The sequence below is a fragment of the Schistocerca nitens genome, chromosome 2 (genome assembly GCF_023898315.1).
Source record: "Schistocerca nitens isolate TAMUIC-IGC-003100 chromosome 2, iqSchNite1.1, whole genome shotgun sequence".
Classification (NCBI taxonomy): domain Eukaryota; kingdom Metazoa; phylum Arthropoda; class Insecta; order Orthoptera; family Acrididae; genus Schistocerca; species Schistocerca nitens.
In genome coordinates, this window is record NC_064615.1 from 594,014,141 (window position 1) to 594,040,649 (window position 26,509).

The 26,509-nt window shown below is 40.0% G+C and overlaps 1 protein-coding gene across 1 annotated transcript in view; it reads left to right on the forward strand.

The window, feature by feature from the left end:
- LOC126234508 (proto-oncogene tyrosine-protein kinase receptor Ret-like) overlaps positions 1–26,509 on the forward strand; it is a 141,164-nt gene that overhangs the window by 87,429 nt on the left and 27,226 nt on the right. The gene's annotated exons all lie outside the window — the stretch shown is intronic.

Consider the following 26,509-nt stretch of genomic DNA (forward strand, 5'->3'; position numbering starts at 1 on the left):
TCAGTCTTTTGAAGAGGGACATATCTGCCTTTTTTGTACTCCAACAGAACTTTTTTCCGCCAGTTTACACCACGGTACTAAATGTTGCGCGAGATATCGCCGATGGAATTCGAGCGAATTAACAGCTGTTACATTGAACAGTAGGTTGAATGAGAGCGCGCCGTAGTACATATACGTGTCTATTGAGCCACTATTAACAGTACATACTACTAACTTCGGTAGCATATCGGATGCATTGCTGTCCTGTATTACAGAATACGTGAGCATTCGAGGAAATTATACAGACTGTGACATGTCATTGCACTGTATTTAGAAACCGGGTGCCCTCGACGAAATATCACGAAGTGTTCCGATGCTGAGCAGAAAGTTTATATACAAGCGTATCAGAATAACTGTTCCTAATTTTCTGATGTCGTAGAGGACAAGAATATAAACGTTACCTGTCAGTAATACAGTGTTAGCAAATACTTCGTTTTCTGTCCAAAAGCCATTGCTCTCATCACACAGATTTTAGAAGGATTTGTTTCAGTTGTTATTCCTACCATACAAACAATGAACTACTAAAGTTATTAAGTTGGGCATAAATTGGTATCGTTTTTGTTTTGCATATTGGTACTATGGGTTTATTTGTGCAAATGGTGCAAATGGCTCTGAGCACTATAGGACTTAACATCTGAGGTCATCAGTCCCCTAGACCTTAGAACTACTTAAACCTAACTAACCTAAGAACATTACACACATCCATGCCCGAGGCAGGATTCGAACCTGCTACCGTAGCGGTGGCGCGGTTCCAGGCCGAAGTGCCTAGAACCGCTCGGCCACAGAGTCCGGCGTTTATTTGTCAATTGTCATTTTTTTTCTTTGTAGTTCACTGTTGCTATTTGAGTTTACATATTGTCATTCTGTCCTTTGGAGATGGTGAGTGGACCCGCGGACGCTAGGAAATGAAGTACCAAGTGGAGAAATCGGAACATTTCCGATATTGTCTTCTGTTTGAGTTCAATAGAGAGGTAATAGCAGTGGAGGCAGCCAGAAATATTTGCAACTTGTATGAGGATAATGCCACTGGACAAAGGCACGATAAGAAAATGGTTTTGTCGTTTGAAGAAGGATCGTTTTGACATTAATGACTCTCCATGTTCAGGAGGTTTGATGAAGATCGTTTAAACACATTAATCCACAATTATCCAGGTCACTGTATTCGATAACTGATACCGTAATGAACTGTGGTCATTCCATCATCGTGCGTCATCTGCATTCGATTGGGAAGGTTCAAAAATCGGGTATATGGGTGCCATGTACTCTAAGCCAAATCAAGGTCTCAGTCGCTGCGAAGCAGAACCAGATGGGTGCGCTACAGCACTAGCCGGCACTGCAGTTTGGTGCGGAAGGACGGAAGCCTTTCGTCACTTGCCACCACGGAAGTGTTTGGAGTACATGACTTAAGCACCAAACGAACATAGTTTGGAGCATATAAGTACTCAACCATACGTGTAATAAAATATTCCCGTCTCAGTATCACAGCCTACACAACGAGCCTGTGACACCCGGAGTGGCAACCTTGAATACTGTACGGGGTTTGCTGTTCGACCACGGAACAGGGTAGCCTGTCCTTAGTCATGAAAGGAGCCACCGCCGCCAGCTAGCTGGAGGGAGATCACAGCCAACTCCACAGTACTGTCAGCTGCACTGCCACACTGTTATCACGGTCGCAGCTGGAGACGTCCCTGGCAGTGGAATTTGAGCGACCATGCCCGGCCCCACTCTTTGTGCTGTCAGCAATGCTGGACATCTATTATTTCGCATGAGAGACAACTGGACGCCTCCACCAAGCTGTTCTTGATGTACTACGGTTGAAGGCCAGAATAAAGAAACAAGTCTACTTTCGTCACGATGTCTCATTTCACTCTCCACAGGTGACAATCCATGGGTCACCAGACACTGGTGTCAGAATACTGACGTTGCCTTCTTAGAGCAACATTTGAACCTACAGCCTACAGAATGGTTAGTTTAGAAATTTTTATTGTATTTTGGTCGTGGAGAAAAGGTTTGACAATTGTCCTTTTTGTAAAGTAGATTTTATTGTAAGCGGAGAAACAGTCGATTTGTCTAGTTTTAGAGATAATAGAAGTTCCGACGGGGTAGTGCTTGTTAGATGTGCACAGTGTAACGTTGAGGGCCACTCAGTACCATGTATAGAATCAGTTCCAGTAAAACGTAATACATGCAGTTGTTGGGGGCATATGGCTAGGTAATGCTGGGAGTCGATATTGCTCGTGATTAGAGTTGTCAAGGTCAAAGCTTCGACAGAACAAGAGATGCAAGGTGTGTCAGAAGCAGTATGCATATTGTTAGAAAGGTTAGCACAATTAATATAATAGAGAACTGCTTGCGTTGCTAGAGTCACGATCGTCATGACAGGATGTCGATTTGTCAGTCGCAAGTTTAACTGTTCCTTTTTCTGGTAAGGCGGCTGAGGTTGTGCGGGCCTTTGTGAGAAACCTTCGAAATCTGGCTGAGATGGAAGGGTGGTCTGAAATGCAATTATTGGGTGTCTGATAAGACTGAGTTCGGACCCAGCCGTCTTTCAGACTCTAGTGAACTGGTTACCACGAGCAGGAAAGCAGCAGAAGGAAGGTGAATACACAGGGTGTTAGTATTAAGCGTAATTGATTCATTTTAGTTCGTAATTTTGGAATAGAAAGTTAGAAGTTTTGTGTAAGAAGCCTAGTAACGAAAATAAGTTCCATGGTGTTTGAGTTTAGGAGTAGGGCAACATGCACCATAGAAATTTGTAAGATTAAGTGATCAGGATAAGAAAACCAATTGTCAGAACAATTCTTAAGAGGCGAAACAGGGCCAGAAGGGCCGGTCGCCAGGAACTGTAGATGTAAATGATAGACTAGTTTGGTCGACTCGAGGGACTGGGAGCTGATAAAAGGTAGGGCAATGTAGCATATCGACGATATTCGATCAAAAAGTAAGTCAGAGTGGAAATGAGTTGCAATGGAGCCAGCTGCAGGCAGGCAAGCGTTTTATGCGTTGCGAAGCAAAACACGGCGACAGGCTTTGCGAAGCAGAGCCAACTGGGTGCGATATAGCAACAGCCGACGCTGCAGTACACTAGTGGAAGGATGGAAGCCTTTCCTCGCTCGCCACCAGAGAAGTGTTTAAAATTGGAAATTTGTGGTAAGGACTATGGGACCAAACTGCTGAGGTCATCGGTCCCTAGGTTTACGCACTACTTAATCTCTTGAACTAACTTACACTAAGGACAGCACACACACCCATGCCCGAGGGAGGACTCGAATGTCCGACAGGGGAAGAACCGTGACAAGACGATTCAGACCGCAGAAGTGTTTGGAATATATGCCTTAAGTCCAGAACAAACATGGTCTGGAGCGTATAAGAACGCAGTCACTCGTGTACTTAAATATTCTCATCTCAGTATCACCTGGAGACTTTGTGACACCTGGAGTGACGGCCTGAAATGCAGTATGGAGTCCGCTGTTCGACCACGGGACGGGGCAGCCTGCTCTGAGTCGCGAAAGCAGCCGCTGTCGGAACAGAGCGCCAGCCTCTCGCCTACGCGGTGTCGTCAGCTGCCACCACGGTCGCAGCCCAAGACGTCGCTGGCAACAGCATTCGAGTGACGCCAGGATCGGCCCCGCTCTTTGCACCGTTAGCAATGCTGCATGTCTGTTGTTTCGCATGAGAGGCAATTGGACGCCTCCAACAAGCTGTTCCTGATGTACAACGGCCGAGGGCCAGATCAAACAAATTAATTAAACAAAACTACTGTCGTCCTGACGTCTATTTCACTCTACATGGTTGACAATCCAAGGGCCATCTAAGAGTGTCTTTATGCTAACATAAGGAAAAGGGGATGGCTGAGCCCAAACAGAGCAGCAACTCCCCATACAAAGAAGCACACGCATCCACGAAATATAATATGATGCATCTGGTGGAACAGTGATGGTGTGGTGTACTACGAATTGCTTCCCTGAGGTGTAACTATCATTACTGACATACATTGTCAACAACTGATAATTTGCAGATGCATTCCAAGAACAACGATGAGGAATATGCTTCTCCATGATAAAGCTCGCCCGCACTCTGTTAGACTGACAAAAAAACAACACACCTTATCCACCTGATCTTGGGCCCTCGGATTTTCACCTTTTCTGCTCTCTATCGAACAATCTGCACGGAACTTCCTTTCCAGATGAAAATGCACTCTTGAACATGGCTAAACGGGTACTTCACCTGAAAACCACATACTTCCTATAATCTTAGAATCGAAAAATTATCCCGGCGTTGATAGACTGCTGTAAATAGTGAAGGAGAAAATTGATGAATAAAGTCTCTGTTATGTGTATCTGTTGTGTTTATTAACCTTACAGAAAAACGCTACGAACTTATACATCAGCGCAACCGTTTGTTACTGTTGGTCACAGAATATATTCTATGAAATTTGTTTACTTAGTTTCGCGTATAAAAATATGTAACATTGTTTTTCTACGAAAGTGGGGAAAGACAGACTTCCTGATTACAGAACTGACACTGTAAATTAAATTTGTTGCCTCCAGTACGTAATTTTTTCCGAGCACACTTTCTGCACTCTCATTCTGATTTCCACGCACATTTTCAACCAGAATTACAGTAGACTGCTGCAGCTACGAATTTAAACAATATTTATAAATATATTTGCAGCTCTCAGTGTATTTAATTATAATAGCTTCACAGAAAAAAGCAGTTGCAGGACACCTGCGTGATGTGCCTTTGCTAAGACCATGCTCCACATCTCATACTCGTTTTGCAACGTTGTCTTGCCAGCACTGTTACTACAACACACATCTTCCTTCACCCCTGTGCAAGTTCAAAACTACGCATTACCGGACATTGCTTTATCAAGAAGAATGTTTAATTCATGCCCTCTGTTATTTCAGAAATCTAGTAATAGATATTATGATACACTTTGTATAATGTTATATTTCAGTCAACATTATTTGGGATGCAATAAAACGAAAAATAGTCGTAATCCATGCCTCCTGTTTTCCACTGCAGCTTTGAAAGAACTAACATGCGAATAGTACGAATCATGAATGAGTGTATAAACGTTAACTGTGCCAAAAAAGAATACCAGCGCTATGATGTTTCCATAGAGCAGGAGACTGAAAAAATAGTAATAAACTGTTTGAAATGAAGTGACAGTTGTTGGGAGCCAAGACCACCACAGCTTGAGAACTGTATGATAGCTCAACCATGACCCACACTCAACGGAGAAAAGTGATGCAACTGACAAACTTACAAGATCACCTTCAAAGGCTACTCTACAATTAATTATTGTAAAATGCAAGTACGCTCCATTTAGTTTTATTTTTTAAACTGGTTTAATTTACTTTCACTTTAAAACAAAGCGCCTAAATATTACATGGATTTGTACACTGACGAAACGCCAGTGCCAATAACGCTGTGATACGGAGCAGTCCTTCCCTGCTAGTTCCCTGGCATGCCCACACAGTTCAGTAAGCAGACATCAGCACTCTCACATTGTAAACAGCAGAGTCGTGCAACGGCGTTGCCCATTAACACGGTCAATGGAGCTTTGCGATCCAATCGTTCATCAAATGTTTGAATCACAGCTTCAAAGTCTAGGTGTCTTGCTATATTATATTCAGTTGCCAAGGTCCCCGAAATTGTGAGACGTTGTTGATGCATAGTTGATCTGAGACAGTTTTTAACGCGAGCCAGAGAGCTGCGTAACATTTATGCTTGAGTTAAAATCGCAGGAAAGGTGTAAATGATAAGGGAAACTACACGTATGTACGGAAATAAGCTTCAGAATCTAAACTCATGAATCTTCTTCTGGACGTCTAGCGATTCCAAATCAATGTATTCAACGTTTTAACTATAAATCGTTTCCAAATATTCAGTTTCTTCTTCTAAATCTGTTGTGACATAATTACGGTATCCATTGACAAATAACTAGCATGCCACAGTGTTCTGATTGTCAGTCATCTTTGAGTATTTCCATAAAACCCAATGATCCATCTAAAATCTTCACAGTTCCATATCCGATAATCAAGTTACACAATAGACGGTCAATAATAACATGAAATACATTTATCTTGAATAAATCTTTTGAATTCACATCTGTCACTTCACTTCTGGTTTCATCATGAAATGATTTCCTCTCCTTAGTTTGCAGTCCCGGAAATTCAGGATCGATATTAATTACAGTGGGAACAACTTTAGATCAGAGAGAATGGCGTCTCAATTTTCGCAAAGATATTTTAAGTCATTTAATAAGCTCTCAAAATGTCCTACCTCAACATCAGTTATAATATTTCGAGCTTGTGGTAATTTGCTTCAGTAGTCAATTGGTACCAACAACTTTAAATAAATTTATGCCACGGTTAAACACTTGAATGATCTCACACAACCAAAAGACTCTGTACCACAGAATGTGTTTCAGCTCACAAAATTAACTTACTGATAGTTTCAACAGCAATGATAATCTTATCAAAGTGAGCTGAAATTGGTAATGTGGCGTCAAACCGAGCACTCCAGCAGGTATCAGACATGAAATACAAAGAACTTCCAGCACACTGTTTCAGAATTTCCAATCGTTGTGGGCGACTACTGAACGGATTGCAAAGAAGTTGAATCACTCCGAAAAAAGAATCTGCTTCATGACAAACTACAAGTACTCCACATAAGGCACCACAAACAAATAGCGAAAATTTTGCAAGAGAATTTCACGAAGAAAGTGTGTCTGAGGTTATTTATAAGACCCTCTAATATTACTTCCGTTATCATTGATAGGAATTGAGTGTTTCATAGATGTTGATCGAATTAAATGTGCAATAGCAACACTCGTTTCCAGATTACAATTTACGATTCCAAAAACCGTTCTCTGTTTCATATTTATCAATTTCCTTCTTGAAGGAAATATAACGTAGGATTTTTATTTGTTTATTTGGGCGTGTTGATTACATATTGTACAACCAGTGTACAAGTAATGTAGGACAAGTCAATTGATACAATACAGTAGTAGATGAACATTTATACATCACACTGCACAGACATTTGTTTATTTACCAAGAATAATTACTTGCATGCACTATTAAAGCCTGCATTATGCCAAAAACAGTTTAAGTGACTGTTTAAAATAGTAGAATAAGTGATAGTGCATATTTTTATGCTACTGGCATATATAATCAAGTAAATTTGCTTCATGGTCATGCTTTGGATTAAATACAAATTTTAACCGCATTCCTTAAGAAGAGGTTTAAGTGAATGTTCAAGAGTGTGGGATACATGGGAATTCATATTTTCTCGTAATGACATAGATAAATTTAACTTTTATCGCCACAATTTCAAATAAACTACAAGTAACAGCATCACACTTTATCCTTAAGGGAATGCTTTTCTTAGGTAGGATAAACGTTGTTTTTTCAGTATGACTGGAATCGCGAGTTGCATCAAGAATAATTGAATACCTGTAATGTCAGTCTCTGACCTTCCTAATGTGTTTTAAGAACAATAGTTATTTACTTCTGAGCATCAGACTGGCCAACTTGCCTCTTGCATGCCATTTTATTTCTTCACTTTTACGGCCGGCCGCGGTGGTCTAACGGTTCTAGGCGCTCAGTCCGGAACCGCGCTGCTGCTACGGTCGCAGGTTCGAATCCTGCCTCGGACATGGATGTGTGTGATGTCCTTAGGTTAGTTAGTTTCAAATAGTTCTAAGTTCTAGGGGACTGATGACCACAGATGTTAAGTCCCATAGTGCTCAGAGCCATTTTTTCACTTTTACGTTTCTTCCAGAACAACTATATACAAATAGAAATATTTTATGTTGTGTTTACTCTTGAATGCGAAATATTTTCTGTATACTCATTTTTCGTGTAACATCACCTTGCGATGGAATCAGAAGTACCTTATCTCTGAATGTTATTGACAAACCTACCAAATTATAACGATGTTTCACAGCTCTTGCTGTGTACATTTGTTGGGGAAATGTATAGGTAGGACTTTCAACAACATTTAAAGAAAGTACATGTTCGACTCCATCTCAAGGAAGTTTTACCGCACGATATCTAAAGAAAATATTGTGCATTCAAGATTAAACATGAAATAGAATTGTATACAATTGTCATGTAAGTCATAAAACCGAAGAACTGAAGTGGAAAGGATTAACTAGAATGGTTTTGCTGGTGCTGGGATAATGTTATTTCATTTATTGAGTGATACAAAATTTGTTTGACCTTAGCAGTTTGATATTCGCCAACTTATCACCCAGGAGGTTCCGAACCTTGAGAGACTTGTCCCCCCTCCTCATGAGGTTTTGGGTCTGGGGATTTTGCCCCCTGCTCCACCCTCTCGCCGGCCGAAGTGGCCGTGCGGTTAAAGGCGCTGCAGTCTGGAACCGCAAGACCGCTACGGTCGCAGGTTCGAATCCTGCCTCGGGCATGGATGTTTGTGATGTCCTTAGGTTAGTTAGGTTTAACTAGTTCTAAGTTCTAGGGGACTAATAACCTCAGCAGTTGAGTCCCATAGTGCTCCGAGCCATTTGAACCATTTGAACCACCCTCTCGCTGCGCCAGCCGATCTGTTGTTGCAAGACGAGTGAATGAAAGTAGAAATGTACCAATTACTCCAGACATTATATTGCTAACAGTAATATGGCCATATAATTCAAGTTACAGAAAATTTGTATCCTTTCCAGAATAAGTAAGATGCTCCAGACAAACATGTGTCTAGTACTTCTAGTTCCTGCGTAGAAAATTGCTGATGTTATGAAGTTTGTTGTCACAAGAAATTAATTTACTTACTTCATTCCGGTGTAAGAATTAATTTTAGCTCCCTGAAACCATCTTTATGAAAGAAAATTAATTTTTGACTTGGTATTTTGCTTCTAGGTAGTTTTGGGAGCTACATAACTAGAAATAGATACAGTCTTTGTTCGAGCAGCCATTATGGACCACTACTGCAGTTACCTCGGGGAAAAGGTGTAAAATTTGCTCATCCACGCTCTTCCAGTTTTCCTGTAACTTTAATATGTGAACTGAATAGTTACACGTTAATTCCCTCTAATTTTCGTTCGTATTATTACGAAATATTATCAGCTTGATTACTGATAGTACGACAAACTCATTTTGCGATTGATGTAGCATACAAATTACACATCGTCTTGTGTAAATGCATATAATGTGTTGTTACTTCGATGATTCTTGTTATGAGTTTCAATGTATCACGAATTTTGCAGGCTTGATCACTTAGATGTATTTTTTTCTATAAATGTGGTGTCTGTTCCTTCAGATATGCCCGGAAGGACAGACACCACATATACATAATTCAGGCAAGGGCAGCCAATGATCTCTTCAGTGCAGGTGCACACCACGCTCGAACTCTTGCGGAAACCGGCGAAATGCTGCGAGGAACGAGGATAATGGGCGAGGGGCATTACGTTAGTAGTATGCGATAAGTTGAAAATTTGGGTCTGATGGGACAGCGCTAGGACTGTCCGTGTAGATGCAATGACCACTGTGTCTGAATGGCGCCGTGGTTAGCACATCTGCCCAGTAAGTAGGTGACCTAGATGTGAATCCTGGTCCAGCACAAATTGTCAACTTCCCCTCATTGATTTACATCAGGGGTCTCCAAACTTTTTAGTCCGCGGGCCACATTGACTCCTCCACGAAGTCATAAGGGCCAAGACCTTCCTAGTGGGATTAAAGCACCCTATCACTCCACGATCACCGTAATGTAAGGCTAAAGGAAAGATGAAATCGCAAAAATCTAAGGTTGTGGGAACAGCTAGCACTGAAACGAACTACGATTTTTATTTAATTTTGATTGGTGGACGTACCTGACCGAAATTCTGGCGTATTTTATTCTGGCGAATTTCACCGACAAAAAAAGTATGTCACTGCACATTCTTCACGAAAGCGTCCTGCAAAGTTAACGAAATCTCAAAATCATTGTTAGCAATACTATTACTGCAAGATGTAACAGAGGTAGAGTATTTCAACGCAGCAGCGCAACAATAAGTTTAGTTATGTAGTCTTGTAGCGAGTAGCAGAGCCAATGCCCCGGTGTATTGGTCACGATAGGCCTCGAAACTCAATTGTTGGCAGTATAGGTACCACCTCAAATATTTGGCGGGCCGGATACCGGGGATGTCCGGCCAGCCAAGGCGGGCCGGTTTGCTGGCTCTCGCGGGCCTGATTTACACCAATGCCTGCTGGCAGCCAGTGATTGTAATTCCTCCGAGTCTCAATTTTTATATATATATATATGACTGTGGTAGAATTACTCGTTACTGAACTAAGTAGGATTTCGTGAAAAAATTGATGCTCACGGACATCTCTTCTCAGAAGAAGTAGATCTGCTCGAGGATAGTTCTCACAGAATATGGTAAAGCTACAGATTGCGCATTGTTTATGAAAAGTTGGATGAAATCCGTGAGGCCATCTCAGCGGGAATCCGGCTTGATGCTGTGTTTGGCACAACGAGTAATAAGCAGAAAACTAGTGACAGTGCTCATGTGGATGTGGAAGAGATTCGGCAGAGTGTGGTGGACCCTGAGAATAGAAAATAGGGGACCCAAAAGATGTTCCAAGAGGCTGTGGGGCGTAGTCGTCCGGTCTGAGGCTCCTTGTCACGGTATGTGCGGCTCACCCCGTCGGAGGTCCGAGTCCTTCCTCGGGCATGGGTGTGTGTGTTGTCCTTAGCGTAAGTTAATTTAAGTTAGATTAAGAAGTGTGAAGTGCGTAAGGAACGATGACCTCAGCAGTTTGGTCCCATAAGACCTTACCACAATTTTCCAATGTTCGAAGGCAACTGTGCAAGGAAAAGGAAAGCAGAAAGTTAAAATTTGTGACTCATGTACGGGAGTGTAACGGGTGTAGTGTAACAGGACGTTATGGGTCAAGACCTGTTCCGCTATATGAAGAATTATCGAGTCAACTAAAGATGTTCACAGTGTTTAAGTAAAGTAGGGGATCAAATACCGCATTTGTTCCTGCAGAGTGGGCGTACGAGGAAAGCTGTAGCAGCAAGGAGAATGCTGACTACTTTTTGTGCGTCTGGTATGCAGTCAATGGACCCAGAAGACGAGCACGGAATAAATGGGATTATGGAATCTCTTTGAAGAAAAACTAACGATGTTTTTTTAATGTAATGTAAGAAAGCTTTTGTATTACTGTTAGTTCGGCGGCGCTCTTGTTTGAGTTCTCATAGAGAAAGTATGTATTAGCGTCATGTTAATGCGCTGAATTGTAAAAGAAACTATGCAATTAACATCTGGAAACGGATGGTTGAATGTGAAAATACGTGTTCGGTCGTCATTTGATAATTTGGTATACGTCGTTAGTCGGAAAGCTTTAGCAATTCCCTGCAGCAGAGAAGGTGGTTGGGAGAAGTCTGCACAGGCATCGCACAGCTTAGCCGGTCCACAAAATTCTTCCCGGGACCGGAATTACATACAAGCCAGATTCATTAAAAAAAGACGTAATCCTTTAACAGAACATTGTGACGCACGGTACAGGATGCAAGTTAAATAGTACGGGGTGATACCAAACTACACTGAACCAACTAACACATCCAAAACCCAAATGAATGTTTTATTTTTTGACCGTAAAGGCGTGTATCAAACATTTTTGAAGATAAAATACTGGCTAGGAGGGGAAGTGGTAGCTCCAGGAAGCATTTCTTCGTATATGTAAAAAAGATTCTGGAATAGAAAGTCTGTCAGGCCCTTGTCACTCTTTGTTCGTGAAAATGAGCGTACGGCATTGTGGGCCGGGAGTCCCCCATGCCGGGAAGTTCGGCCGCCGACGTCAAGTACTTACTGCATTCGATGCCACATTGGGCGACATGCAAGTCGGAGACGGGGATGAAATGATGATGAGGACAACACAACATCCAGTCCCTGGGCACAGAAAATCTCCTGCCCCAGCCGGAAATTAAACCCGGGCCCCTTGGCTAACGGGGGCGGACTCTTTGCTCGTGGCTTACGCAGACTCAAAAGTTCCCTTCTCATTTCTCGAGTTCATAAAATGCAGATGTAATGTCATTTACTGACGCAGGGACATGGGAAAACAATTTCTTATTTGCACCAAACTTTGTTCATTTCTGGCACACTGGATTCGCGTAGTATATCAAAATAACACAGAAAATCTTTCGGGGGTTGCAGGCGTGGAACGATGTGACGCCCGCTGTCCGTCCAATGCTGCTGATGCATCGAGGGAAGTCAGAAAAGTGGTCACCTTGCAGGCAATGTTCATCCTGTCCATGTGGATACTTAGGGTGACCAGACGTCCGTATTAGTCCGGATATGTCCTCCTTTTTAACTCTTTGTCCGGGGTCTGGGCGGATTTTTACAGTGTCCGGCTTTTTCGCAAAGTTGAGCGTAATACAGTTAAATTTACAATTCGTCCCGTTCTATTGGCTCTTTTCTTAAACACTTTAACTACTGGCACAGCCTTCTTGACAAACATGCACGAAGGCGGTGTTGGTAGGTGACACCAGGATCGTCGATGTTATCGTTGATCTACCTATAAGCGAATGCAAATATCGATTATTTAAAAAATTTCGTTTCGTATCTTCGCTTTGTCTTGGCTTGGCTTCCTGTAGTGCACGTGTGATTTGTGAGTGTAATTTTTAACCGAGTGAGTTAGGTAAAATATTTGGCTATGCCTAAACGAAAGTGTACATTTTCTGATATCCTTTCCTACAAATATCCGGCTTTAAGAAAGGGAGAAATGAATGTGAAGTGGAATGTAGGATATGTAGAGCTGGAACGTACGTCTCAGTGGCCAATAAAGGTAAGAAATAACTCGACAGAGTAACTGTCATAGTTTTATTTCATTGTTTCATAGTCATTCAATGTATTTGTATTCGGAAGGTTAAAGTGCAGTTTTCAGCTGCTGCTTGAATTGTAGTTGTTTGTAGCGATGCGCCGAATGGAGGCAGGTGAATGGTCTTCCGTTTTTCGCTTTGTAAACAATTCCGTGTTGTTGACATAACAAAACAATTGACGCCACACCGTCACCACAATGTGTTTTTAATTTTTTTTATATTGCTCAGTGAACCACCACCTGACCATCAGTAACAATTAATTACTAGTTTTACCGGTAATTCCCGACAGTCACGTGACTTGTCCATAGCTGACGGTGGCATCCTCATCTGCAGTTGACCCGTTTGATGTGTCCTCTTTTTTCTTCCTTTGTCCTCCTTTTTGAAGCTGTTTGTTCTCCTTTTTAAACACTTGCATCTGGTCACGCTGGATACTAGTTTTGCCGCGAACACGTGGAGTTGGACAAAAATATGGAAACGCCGCGATTGCACGCTTGGGCATAAGTGCAAATGCTACCCAAGCTTGTGGGACGCGCTTTTGTATTTCACCACGAACGGCACCTGGCAAATGCCCTGAAAACGTTACAAATGTTGTCCGTCGTGGTCAGAACAGTATTCTGTGTAGCTGTAAGTGCGTTATGTCGAAGCTCAGTGGTTTCGAACATGAGCAAATTGTTGGTGCTCATACGGTAGGCGTTCCTGTAACCAACGTAACCGAAGCGTTTGGCGTTCCAAAAGGCGTCGTATCAAAGATTTATACCGTATACAGGGAAAGCGGAACAACATCATCCGCTAATTCACAACACGACCAAAATGTGTTGAGTGATCGTGACAGATGGTCATTACAGTGGACTAGACTTGGCCACTGTTTCTATGTTTCGATACAGTGTGTCGATACGTGGAACTGTTTCAGTGTTTCGGAACGGCTGTGGTTCACTGTTTCGAAACAGTGGTGTTTCATTCCGCCCCTGTCTCGGATATCCGGACCAGATTCGATCTCGAGCCAGACACAGAAACTGTATCGTTGTTTCAAAATAAGGCTGTTTCAGTCCACCTGTGCTTGGAACGGACTGATTGTATCGAAACATGATGTTTCATTCCGCTCTGTGTCGGACGAGATTCGGGCTCGGCACAGGTACTGAAACACAACATACCACTTCGTGAAACACTTTCAAGAGTGTCGAAATCGTTTTGACAAGCAATAGCATGAAGCTTAAGATATCCGAAAATAAAGCTTCGTTTCTAGATGACTGTCCTATTCCGAAATGGCGTAACATTTGCTTTATAAACACTAACCAAACAATAAAACAACGCATACTATTCACATTCAAAATAATAAATATGTGAAAATCATTCGGTTAAATTACACTTTTTTTATAACATACGTTTCTCTGTTCAAGTACAGTAATCATATTAAGAAACGCAAGTAAGCCTAGAACATTTTGAATAAAAAAAGGCGTAGAGTGACAGTTATTATACATATACATAAATTTAATGTAGGTATAATTGCAAGCAATCTGTTTGACATATCACTGATAGTGTAATGGTGAACGGGAAGGGCTGGGAAGCATGGTGAATTTACAGTAACGGTTCGAAACACCTTGAAAGACAAAATTTTTTCTGTTATATTTTGTTATTTATTCGAATTACTTGGCGTTATTTGTGCGTCTATAGTCACTCTGCCTATTATCCACAATGATTCCCTTTGTGTGCATGGAAATTAGCAGGATGGGTATATTACCCATACTAGCGGAATGTGGGAATCCCAGTAGCATATCCGTTGTTTCTGCAGTTCGCTCCCACCTCGAGTTCCGTCGTGGTGGTTCTTCTGTCTTCAGCTATGGCTGTCCTCAGCCAATTGAAAAGTATGAAAGTCACACGACACGAAAGCAGCGCATTTGCTGCATGAAATACGAAACTGCCAAGACGGCTAAGTGATAGTTTCATACTTTCTGCGATATGATTAGCGCTCTCGCACCTCGTTTGTGTTTATATGGACATACCTATACAGTAGACATTCAAGATGATAAAATGTCTAGGTTTATTAGATTACAAAACACAAACTGTTTCACTGTTTCGAAATAGCGTATCGAAACATGACATTGTACTGTTTCATTTGTTTCGAAACAGTTACGTGTTTCAGTTTGCCCATCTCTACAGTGGACTGTGGCGAAAAATAATGCTACAGTGCTGACGAGGTAGACAAAATGTATACTATCAAATTACATGACAAAAGCAACAATAGAGATGAAAAATGACATTAACAAGAGAACCATAAAAATAAGATACGTTGCTTTACCTTATTATAGTGCCCTATCAGACACAATAGCCGATAATTTTGCTCAAACTAATGTACGAATTGGGTTCCGCACAAATAACGAAGTAGGGACAATAATCACACAACCCACAAAACAAAACCATTTGCACAGCCAAGGATTTATAAAATAAGATGTGGTGAAAGTGCACATCCACGAAACGTCATAGAGGAATCTTTGAATGTACTACACAATGTAGGTAAAGGCAGATTAAAGGACGCTCTAGAACAAATTGAGATTTGTAGCACTTCTAAAGAACAACCACAATACGTAGTCAGTGAGCAAACAGACCTCAAAAATACAAATTTTATCGACTGTTTTAGACATTTACTCTAATGTTTTGCAAGTTCACACCTGTAATTGTGTGGTACGTACGATCCACTCAAAATTGCAACACATAACATGTAATACTGAGTAGTATCGCTGTCTGGTCGTTCTTTGATGTGCAGTTGTGCATATTACGTTTTTATGTATGTCAAAAATCTTGTAAATGCTGTACATGAATGCCAAAAAACTACAAAACTGGCTGTACCTTCTGTTAATCGCTTTGTAAATCGTTCTCATTAAATTGTATTATGTTTTTTAGATGTTTGAAAATGGCCTAATGTCAAAATTGCAATCGCAAAAGAAAATTGTATCGGCTGACAGCAGGCTGAAATCCGTTAAAAAGGTTGTAGAAGCAGTGGACCCCCCATACTATAAGAAAATAATTCAAAAATAACAGTTCGACAGCCGCAAAGTCACTGTAGAACTGAATGTCACACTCACGAACCCTGTTAGCATCAAAACGACATGAAGGAAACACTAAACCTAAAGCAGTTTTTACTTTTTTTATAATGATAATTGTGGACACATTAGAAAATTCAGTCAGCTCATGACCAAACTGAGCGGAGCCCCGTACATAAAGAAAGACACGCAAATATTAAATTTAACCTATTCATAGATGAATTCACCATAAACTATAAAAACTAATCGCCAGGCTTTCAAAATGAAACTCGAGATCACAAACGAGATAAAAATTTCATGTAAGACAAAAAAGAGTTACATGTCACAAAGTAGTTCTGATGAACGTACAGTAAGAGAACATTATTGATTATATTGTGAAATCATAAAAATAATTATAAAGTGCTCTAAAATCTTACACATTAAATCTTAAACAAACAACTCAAATAACAAAATAGAAACCATATGGAGTGTCATCAAAGGAGTCTTGTGGAAAAAAGATGATAGTGTATCCAGCATAGAAATAAAAATATTGTGGTAATTTGATCAAGGAAACAGATGCAGTTGCAAGTTTCCTTAATAAGCATTTTCTAACAACTACTGGATTACGCAAAATAAGTCAACTGAACAAATTCTCTGTTATATTCATTGAGCTAAAAAGGATCATCACTAAAATGCAAAAAAAAAAAAAAAAAAAAAGTATCTGGCTCTGGAAATATTTCAACCAAGGTTGTCATAATGCCAATTGTTTAACACTTTGTCAGACGTTTCGTCAACCTCATCAACAAGATATCATCCCAAATAGAATGAAGTATGCAAAGGCGCGCGGGGTACCCATGGGGTCTGAGGTGCTTCGCCACAGTTCGCGCGGCTCATGCTGTTGCAGGTTCGAGTCCTCCCTACAATATTTGTCACTCAGAAAAGAGCAATCCGAATTCTAAGCAGAGTTAACAGATATTATACATGCAGAAATCTTTTTAAAATACATAAGATATTAACAATGACCTCACAATACATCCTATCCCTTATGTGCTTTTTAATTAACAACCTTCCCACGCACAAAGCACTAGTACATTTCATAACTAGAATGAAACGCCAAAGAAATTGGTATAGGCATGTGTATTTAAATGCAGAGATATGTAAACAGGCAGAATACGGCACTGTGGTCGGCAAAGCCTATCTAAGACAAGTGTCTGGCACATTTTTTAGATCAGTTACTGCTGCTAAAATGACATGTTATCAAGATTTAAGTGGGTTTGAACGTGGTGTTATAGTCGGCGCACGATCAGTGGGACACGGCATCTCTGAGGTAGCGATGAAGTGGGAATTTTCACGCCGGCCGCGGTGGTCTAGCGGTTCTGGCGCTGCAGTCCGGAACCGCGGGACTGCTACGGTCGCAGGTTCGAATCCTGCCTCGGGCATGGGTGTGTGTGATGTCCTTAGGTTAGTTAGGTTTAAGTAGTTCTAAGTTCTAGGGGACTTATGACCTAAGATGTTGAGTCCCATAGTGCTCAGAGCCATTTGGGAATTTTCACGTGTATATCATGAATATCAGGAATCCAGTAGAGCATCAACTCTTTGACCGCTGTGACCAGAAATAGATTCTGCAAGAACAGGACCAATGACAACTGAAGAGAATCGTTCAACATGACAGAAGTGCAACCCTTCCGCAAATTGCTGTAGATTTCAATTCTGGGCCATCAACAAGTGTCAACATATGAACCATTCATCGAAATATCATTGATATGGGCTTTCTGGGCGAGTGCCCACTAAAGTACCTTTGATGACTGCATGAGACAAAGCTTTACACCTCACCTGCCCCTACCAATACTGACCCTGGACTGTTGATGACTGGAAACATGTTGCCAGTCGAACAAGTCCCGTTTCAAATTTTATCGAGTGGATGTATGTGTACTGGCATGCAGACAACCTCATGAATCCATGGAACCTACATGTCAGCAGGGGGATGTTCAGGCTGATGGAGGCTCTCTAATGGTGTGGGGCAAGTGCAGTTGGAGTTAATATGGGACCCCTGATATCTCTAGATACGAGTCTGATGGGTGACATGTACATAAGCATCCTGTCTGATCACCTGCACCCATTCATGTCCATTGTGCATTCCGACGGGCAATTCCAGCAGAACAATGTCACACCCTACACTTCCAGAATTGCTACAGAGTGGTGCCAGAAACACCCTTCTGAGTTTAAACACTTCTGCTGACTGCCAAACTCCCCAGACTTGGACATTATTGAGCCTGCGACGCCTTGTAATGTGCTGTTCAGAAGAGATCTCCACTCCTTCGTACTTTTACAGATTTATGGACAACCCTGCAGCAGGGTTCATGGTGTCAATTCCCTCCAGCACTACTTCAGACATTAGTCGAATCCATGCCATGTTGTGTTGTGGCACTTCTGCGTGCTTGTGGGAGACCTACATGATATTAGGCAGGTGTACCAGTTTCTTTGGCTCTTCAGTGTATGAAGCTAGATCAAAATACAACTTGCATGTTGACAGAAAAAAACTTGAGTCTTGAGTTTAGTACAAAAGGGGGTACACTACTCAAGCACAACACTGCTTAATGCTCTCCCATTAGACATAAAAAATCTTACCAGTGTAATGCCGCAGGATAAAAGTTAATTAAATGATTATCTTCTGGAAAACTCATTCCACTCTCTTAATGAACTCTTTAGTGTAGACATTTCTACACTGTAACTTAGATATGACACATTGTACTTGTAATATTTGCTATTACCACTTTCTAACAGAACACAACAAGCTACGTTAGTATGGAAATTTTCACTCAGGCTAATGATGTACTTCAGTTCCATCAAACTTGTAATTTGTAACTTGGAATAATTGTAATTTATTATTTGATTGGTTTATATCTCCCTTAACTGTAGGAAATGCCTAAGCCTGTAATTATTAGCATGTTTTGTTTCTATACACATATTATAATTTGTGTTTATTGGCATCTATAAGTACATTTTCATATATAAGTATGACTCGTTCCATATTTGTGCAACTCTCTTGTATACTGGATCAACAGAACATGAATAAATAAATTAATAATCAGGGAAGTGCAGGGTGAGCTGGAATTCCAAAACTGCTCATCTATGATCCAAATACCTGTAACAGGAAACGTGATTCCAAAGCCATAAACCTTGACTCTGAAAAAAAATGGAAACAAACATTTGGTGTCATTGGCCAGGAGGCCCCTTACGGGGCAGGTCCAGCCACCTTGGTGCAGGTCCTATTATATTCGATGCAACATTGGGTGATCTGCGCACCAGATGGGGATGAAATGATGATGAACACAACACAACACCCAGTCCCTGAGCAGAGAAAATCTCTGACCCAGCCGGTAATCGAACCCAAGATCCTTAGGACGGCAGTCCGTCACACTGACCATTCAGCTATCGGGGCGGACACCTTGACTATGAAGTAATGGAAGAATGTCATTTGCTCAGATGAGTCTTGCTTCATACTCTTTCCAACTTCTGGCTGAGTTTACATCCCAAGAGTGAAATATGGCGTAGGTTCAGTCATGCTTTGGGCAGCCATATCATGGTATTCCATGAGCCCTGTCTTTACTCTGCAGAGTTGCATCCCTGCCAAGGGTCATATAACCATTATGGCTGATCAGGTCAATCCCTTGGTAAAATGTTTGTACCTCAATGCTGATGTTTTTTTCCCAACATGACAGGACCCCTGTTCATACAACTTGCATTATTCAGGACTAGTTTTACTAGCACAAGGATGAATTCTCACATTTCTCCTGGTCACCATAGTCACCAGATCTGAATAATATTGAGCCTTTGTGGTCTACTTTGGAGAGAAGGGTGCATGATTGCTGTCCATCTCCATCATCGTTACCCAATATTGCCATTATTTTGCAAGAAGAATGGTATAAGATTCTCTTGAAAACCACATAGGAATTGTATTTATACATTCAGAGATGACTGAAAGCTATTTTGAATGCCAAATGGTTTCCTATACCGTATTTGGCAACACAGTGTGTTGTGTTTTTATTGTTTCCATATTTTTGTCCGACCCTTGTAGGTGACATGGCTTTACAAACATGCACATTGTGCCTGTCATTCAGACTTCATTGCATGAGCATTAGCTGAGATCTTGCACCACACTGAGTATGGTTCTCCTGATCCCATTGCAGAGACAACAGTCCAGTTCACTGTCTGATCTGACCTTGTAACAGCAGGTGATATAGTTTTGGTATGCTGGTGCTGTGAACAGTTGAAAGCATTATTTTTTCCCCTTGAGGGCATGCAACTCTACTGTATAGCTTAATGACCATGTCCAGTGTAAAACATTCCTGAGATAAAATAGTCCCACATTTGGATCTCTAGGCAGGGTTACTCAAGAGGGTTTGTCATCAGAAAAAACAAAACTAGTCATTGCCTGGCATGTTAGATCCCTTGATGGGTGAATGGGTTAGAGAATTTAAAATGAAAAATGGATTGCTTGAAGTTATAGTGGAAATTAGTGATGTATAGTGGCAGGAAGAACAGGACTTTTGGTCAGACCAGTATGGAGTTATCAGCACAAAATTAAATAGGGATTAATGCAGTGGTAGGTCTAAAATATAATAAAGTGGGAATGCAGGTAAGACTATATGAATAGCATGGTGAATGCATTGTCATAGCTAAGACTGTCATTAAACCAACATCCACCACATTAATGCAAGTTCACATGCCCACTAGCTCCACAGAAGAGGTAAAGGAAATCATCCAGATAGAAGAAAGAGATGTAAATTTATGTGATATGTGATTTATTCATCTCTTTATGTAGAATTCTCAAATCATTTGACTTGATGTGCAGGAGACATGTCAAGGTTTACACAAAGAAACTTTTTTCTCTTTTTAAGTAGAAATACAAAAGTTTACATTATATTTTACATTTCTAAGTTACAGCTACACAAGTACATAAAATAATACGTGTAATACAATCCCTGTGTTCAGACTGTGAAGGTGTCCTCAATGAATTCTTCGACAGACTAATAACACTTTTCCACCAGAAGACTAAAGAGCAATCTTTTCAGTGGACCAAGCTCCATCTTAAATATATTACTGCCTTTTATTTTACTGAAAATTTTTAACCCCATTTACTCTGGCATAACATTTTAAACGATGCGTTGGAAGTTTGAAATTATCTCTGTGGTGAGTGCTGTAGTTGTGGTCAAAACAGAAAGTGTTAAAAAAGAAACAGATGGGGACCCAATACTGAACCTTCTGGGACTCCTTGGAAAACTGTTTTCCAGTCTGAGGAATAATTGGTTCCATTTGAAGTTAAAATTACTCTTTGTTTCCTATTTGTTTCCATTTTAAAGCAGTGTCCCTGATTCCATACATCTGTAATTTCTGGAGGAGTAATGCATGGTTCACTGAATCGGAAGCTTCAGTTACATCACAGAATATTCCTGTGACCTTTCTACCCTTATCTTATGTGGAGCCTATTTTTTGGATAAACTCATTTATAGCATTCACAGTGCTTTTACCCTGTTGGAATCCAAACTGGTTTTTAAAAATTATATCATTTACAGGAAGAAATTTATTAATTTGTTTTGCTGCAATCTTTTCAAACACTTTAAAGAAGACCAGCAAAAGAGAGATAGGGTGGTAATTCCCCATTTCTTCTGTTGATCTTAGCATATTTCAATACATTTGGAAAGCATCTCTATTCAAAAGATTGATTTATAATAATTGACAGTGGCTGAGAAATAATATCATACACACACTTGATTACAGATGTGATTATTTCATCCTACCCATGTGAGGTTTTGTGTTTTAGAGACAATATTTACTTTTCCACATCCCTTTGGGTGACTCTTTTTTTTCAAATTATTTAAAAGATGTGTTATGGCCATTTTCCAAATTTGTGATGCCTTGATAGAATGTCATATCCACATCTGATCTTACTACATTTAGGAAGAATTCATTGAAAAACTTGTTATATGAACAGGGTTTACTATAATTTCATTTTCACATCTAACTCTCAAAATCTCATGAATTTTTACTTTGGCTCCTAATTCGGACTGAACAACTGACCACACAGTTTTTGTCTTATTTCTGTGTTCTCTTATGAATTTATTATTTGCCATTTTCTTAGCTGCCACTACAGCTTTCCTAAATACAACTTTATACTGTTTGACATAAGTAACAAAATCTGGATTTCTGTTTGATTTTCACTCATTGTGGAGCTCTCTCTTTCTGGCACTAGAAATTTTTATTCCTGTTGTAATCCATTTGAGTTTACCATTTACTTTCTTTCACTTAGATTTATGAGGAAATGACTCATTAAATATCTCTAAGAAACAATTTAAGAATTTGTCATAGTTTATTGAACTTGAACTGTTGTGGTCTACAGGCCAGCTTATTATACTTAATTTACTGTGGAATAAATCAATTTTACTTTTACTGAGATCCCATTTTATATACACAACTAGAGGCTTTAAGTTATTTGCTTTTGGGAGCTCAATAAACAGAGCTGATTGATCTGAAATACCCAAGTCTAAGCAGTATTTGTGCTTATTTCTATTGGCAAATTTGTAGTTGGTAATAATACTATCAATGCAGGTCACTGACTGCTGTTTTCTCTAGTGACTTCAGAAAAGTCACGAAATTTTGTGAAATCATTGTTTCAATTAAGACATTTAAGTTGAAGTCTGCTGCTATAACAACTTTTTTCTTACTTTCTTTCTGGAGTTTTTTAAATTATAATGGGTGACTGGAATTCGATGATAGAAGAGGAAAAGAACAAAAAGTAGTAGAAGAATGTGTACTGGAGGAAAGGAATGAAAGAGGACGCCACCAATAGAATTTTGCACAGAACATAGTTTAATTATTGCTGACACTTGGTTAGAAATTAAAGAATCCTGTGAAGGTGAAAGTGATCAGAGGAACTGGAAGATTTTGAACTGATTGTAATATAGAGCTTTTGAAATCAGATTTCAAACTGTAATATGTTTCCACAGGCAGATGTGGACTCTGAACATACTTTTTTGGTTATCAATCACAGATTAAAACTGAAGAAATTACAAAAAAGGTATCAGTTTATAAAGATAGCACCTGGATAAACTGAAAGAACCAGAGGCTGTTGAGATATTAAAAGGAAGCATTAGGTAGAACTGGATGGAAACAGAGGGAAGCAGTACAATAGATGACAAGTGGGTGTAATGAGAAATTAAATAGTAAAGGCAGCAGAGGACCACATACATAAAAGGCCAAGATCTGCTAGAAATCCTTGGATAACACAGGTAAAATTTTATTGATATATATAAAAATCAAGCAAAAAAGCAGGCAAAAGTGAATGCAGACATCTAAAAAAAAATGAAATTGTCAGGAAATGCAAAATGGCTAAGCAGGAATGGCTTGAGGACAAATGCAAAGCTATAGAAACATACACATCTAGGGGAAAGACGGAGACCTTTGGAGCAAAAGCACCTTCAAGAATATGGAAAGTTCAGATTACAAGTCAGTAACAGTCAAAGAGGAAAAAGTTGAAAGCTGAAAGGAACACATAGAGGATTCATATATTGGAAATAAACCTGAGGACAGTGCTACAGAATGAGAAGAGGAAGTAGGTGTATATAAGATGGGAGGTTTGATGCTGAGAGAAGAACTTGACAAAGCACTGAAAAGGCCCAAGTATAAACAAGAACCTGGAGTAAACAACATAGCCTGAGATCCTTCGGAGAGCCAGCCATGAAAATGCTGAACAAAATGTATTTCACAGGGAAGATATCCTCAGACTTCATAAAGAATGTAATAATTCTCCGGCCGGAGTGGCCGAGCGGTTCTAGGCGCTACAGTCTGGAACCGCGCGACCGCTACGGTTGCAGGTTCAAATCCTGCCTGGGGCATGGATGTGTGTGATGTCCTTAGGTTAGTTAGGTTTAAATAGTTTCTAAGTTCTAGGGGACTGATGACCTCAGCAGTTAAGTCCCATAGTGCTCAGAGCCATTTGTAATAATTCCAATTTCACTTTAATACTTTGTTACTGCAAAATATTGACATGAATTATTTACAGAAGAAGGGAAAAACTTATAGAGACCAATCTTGGGAGAGATCTGTTTGGGTTCTGGATAAATGTAGGAACTCATGAGGCGACACTGTCTCTACGACTTACTGTTACATTTATAGCAATTGTAAGTATGGATTAAACTTTTTTCAATGATAACTGGAGCACATTCTTTGAAATTTTGAGGGCAACAGAGATAAAATACAGGGAATGAAAGGTTATTTACAATTTTTGTAGAAGTCAGACTACAGTTCTAGGTGTCAAAGAATGTGAAAAGGAAGTAGTAACTGAGAAAGGAGTGAGGATGTTGTTTCATCTGCACAATGACCAATCGGTAAAAGAAGCCAAGGAGAAGTTTCATAAGAGAATTAAATTTCAGGAAGAAGATATAAAAACATTGAAGTTTGCCAATGGCGTTGTACATAATTCTACCAAAGATTGCAAAGGACTTGGAAGAGAGGTTCAATGTAATGGATAGTGTCTTGAAGAGAGTGCATAAGATGAACATCATCAAAAGTAAAGCAAGGGTAGTTTAATGTAGTCGAATTAAATCAGGTGATCCTCAGGGAAATAGATTAGGAAAATAAATAGTAAAAGTAGTATATGAATTTTTCTTTTTGGACACCAAATTAACTGATAGTGGACAAAATAGAGAGTACATAAAATGCACACTGGCAATAGAAAGAAAAACAAATATAAAACAGAGGAATTTGTTAACATCAAATATAAATTTAAGTGTTAGGCAGTCTTTTTTGAAGTTATTTGTAGAGAATAGAAACTTTAAAATGCGATGGTATAGATAGAGTGCCAGTGAGAGATACTAAATCGAACTGAAGTAAGAAGAAGTTTGTGGCACAACTGAACCCAATAAAGGGGTTGTTTGATTAAACACATCCTGAGACATCAGGAAATCATCAGTTTGATAATGGAAGTGAGTGTGGGGGGTTAAAAGAGGTGGAGGAAGACCAAGGCATGTATACAGTAAGCAGATTCAAATGGATGCAGGTTGCAATAGTTATCCTGAGATGATGAGGGTTGCACAGGATAAACCAGCATGGAGATATGCATCAAACCAGTCTGAAAACAATAAACAAAAGCCTTATTCAAGCATTCTTTCTGATCTTAATTGATCTTCAGTGATTCTCCTTTTTTTCTCATAGGGGCTCTTTCTATCTTCAGTCCACTTTGTTCCTGAATTGCTTCAGTCTCTGACATCACATTCCAATTCTGTATATTGTCTCGATATGTGTTACTGTCTTCAGTTTCTGTTGGATCAATTTGTACTCCTTCTAGTTCAAGTTTGACTTGTGTGACCTATGGTGTTCTTTTCCTGATATCTTCTGCTAGGCTTTATGTCTTCTCTCTGTTTTTCTGAGAGTGCAGTATCCCTCTCCTGTCAACTTTGGGTCAAAAATTTTCCTAGCAATTTTGTGTTGTTCCTTCAGTATGCTTTTCTCATCACCTTCTGTATGGAATGTAAGTATTCCACTTCATTACAATATTTCATACTTGATTACTTTGTAGCAGTGTCTGGGATGCATGGAATGGACAAATATTTCTTATTATATTCTAGCAACCCATTGCAGCTTTGTAAAAGTAACTCAAAATATGTACAGCCAAATGACTTGTTTGATGTAACAGTAATTTCGTTTACAGGCCACTATGTAGGGTTATTATAGTAATTCATGGAAGAATGTTACATAACTGAATATCGTCACTTTCAGAGAACTTAAATGATTCAAGCAATGCTCGTGAGGAAAATTCTCAGGAGGCACAGATGTTATTGTTCCATATTTATTAGGCACTTGAAGTGTCATCAAATAGCATTGATGGGAACTGAGAGCTACAGTGCCACCCACTACGCGCAACTGTCAAGCCAATTTGGTATGATCAATTCCCTCCATGATACGTTACCAGTACACAGCACCCCCTGCCACACAACACTGGTAAAAAGCACCCTCTGCCAAAAAACATAGTTACCAAGCACCCTCTGCCATATGTAATTGGTAAGAAGCGGCCTCCACCCCACAACATTGTAAAACCACCCTCCGGACATGCAACATGATACAAAGCACCCTCCACCACACAACTTAGTATGAAGTACCTTCTGCCACGCAACAGTGATGTTGAGCACTTTCTGCCATACAACACTGCCATAACTCACTGTCTGCTACACAACGTAAGTAGGGTGCACCCTCTGCATTTTAGTATCAGTGTCAGTTTCCTCCAGATATTTCCTCGAAATTTCTACATGTGGCCATTAAAACAACTCTTACATCCAGGACATGAGAGGCATGTTGACAAGCACAATACAGAATCACAACATAACCAATTGTAAGCAAATAAATCAATTTATATGGCATTAGGCATTAGGTTTAACTGGATTTTAAATAGTATGGATGTCAGCTACTAGATCATAAATAGTAGTGTCTCACTAGAAGCTAGTGTGGATATGTAGTAGATGTTAGCTACTGGGTCTTAAATAGTAGTGTATCACCAGAAGCTGATAGCAGGTGCTAGCTACTGGATTTTAAGTCTATAATATCACTTGTATTTATTATCAGATGTG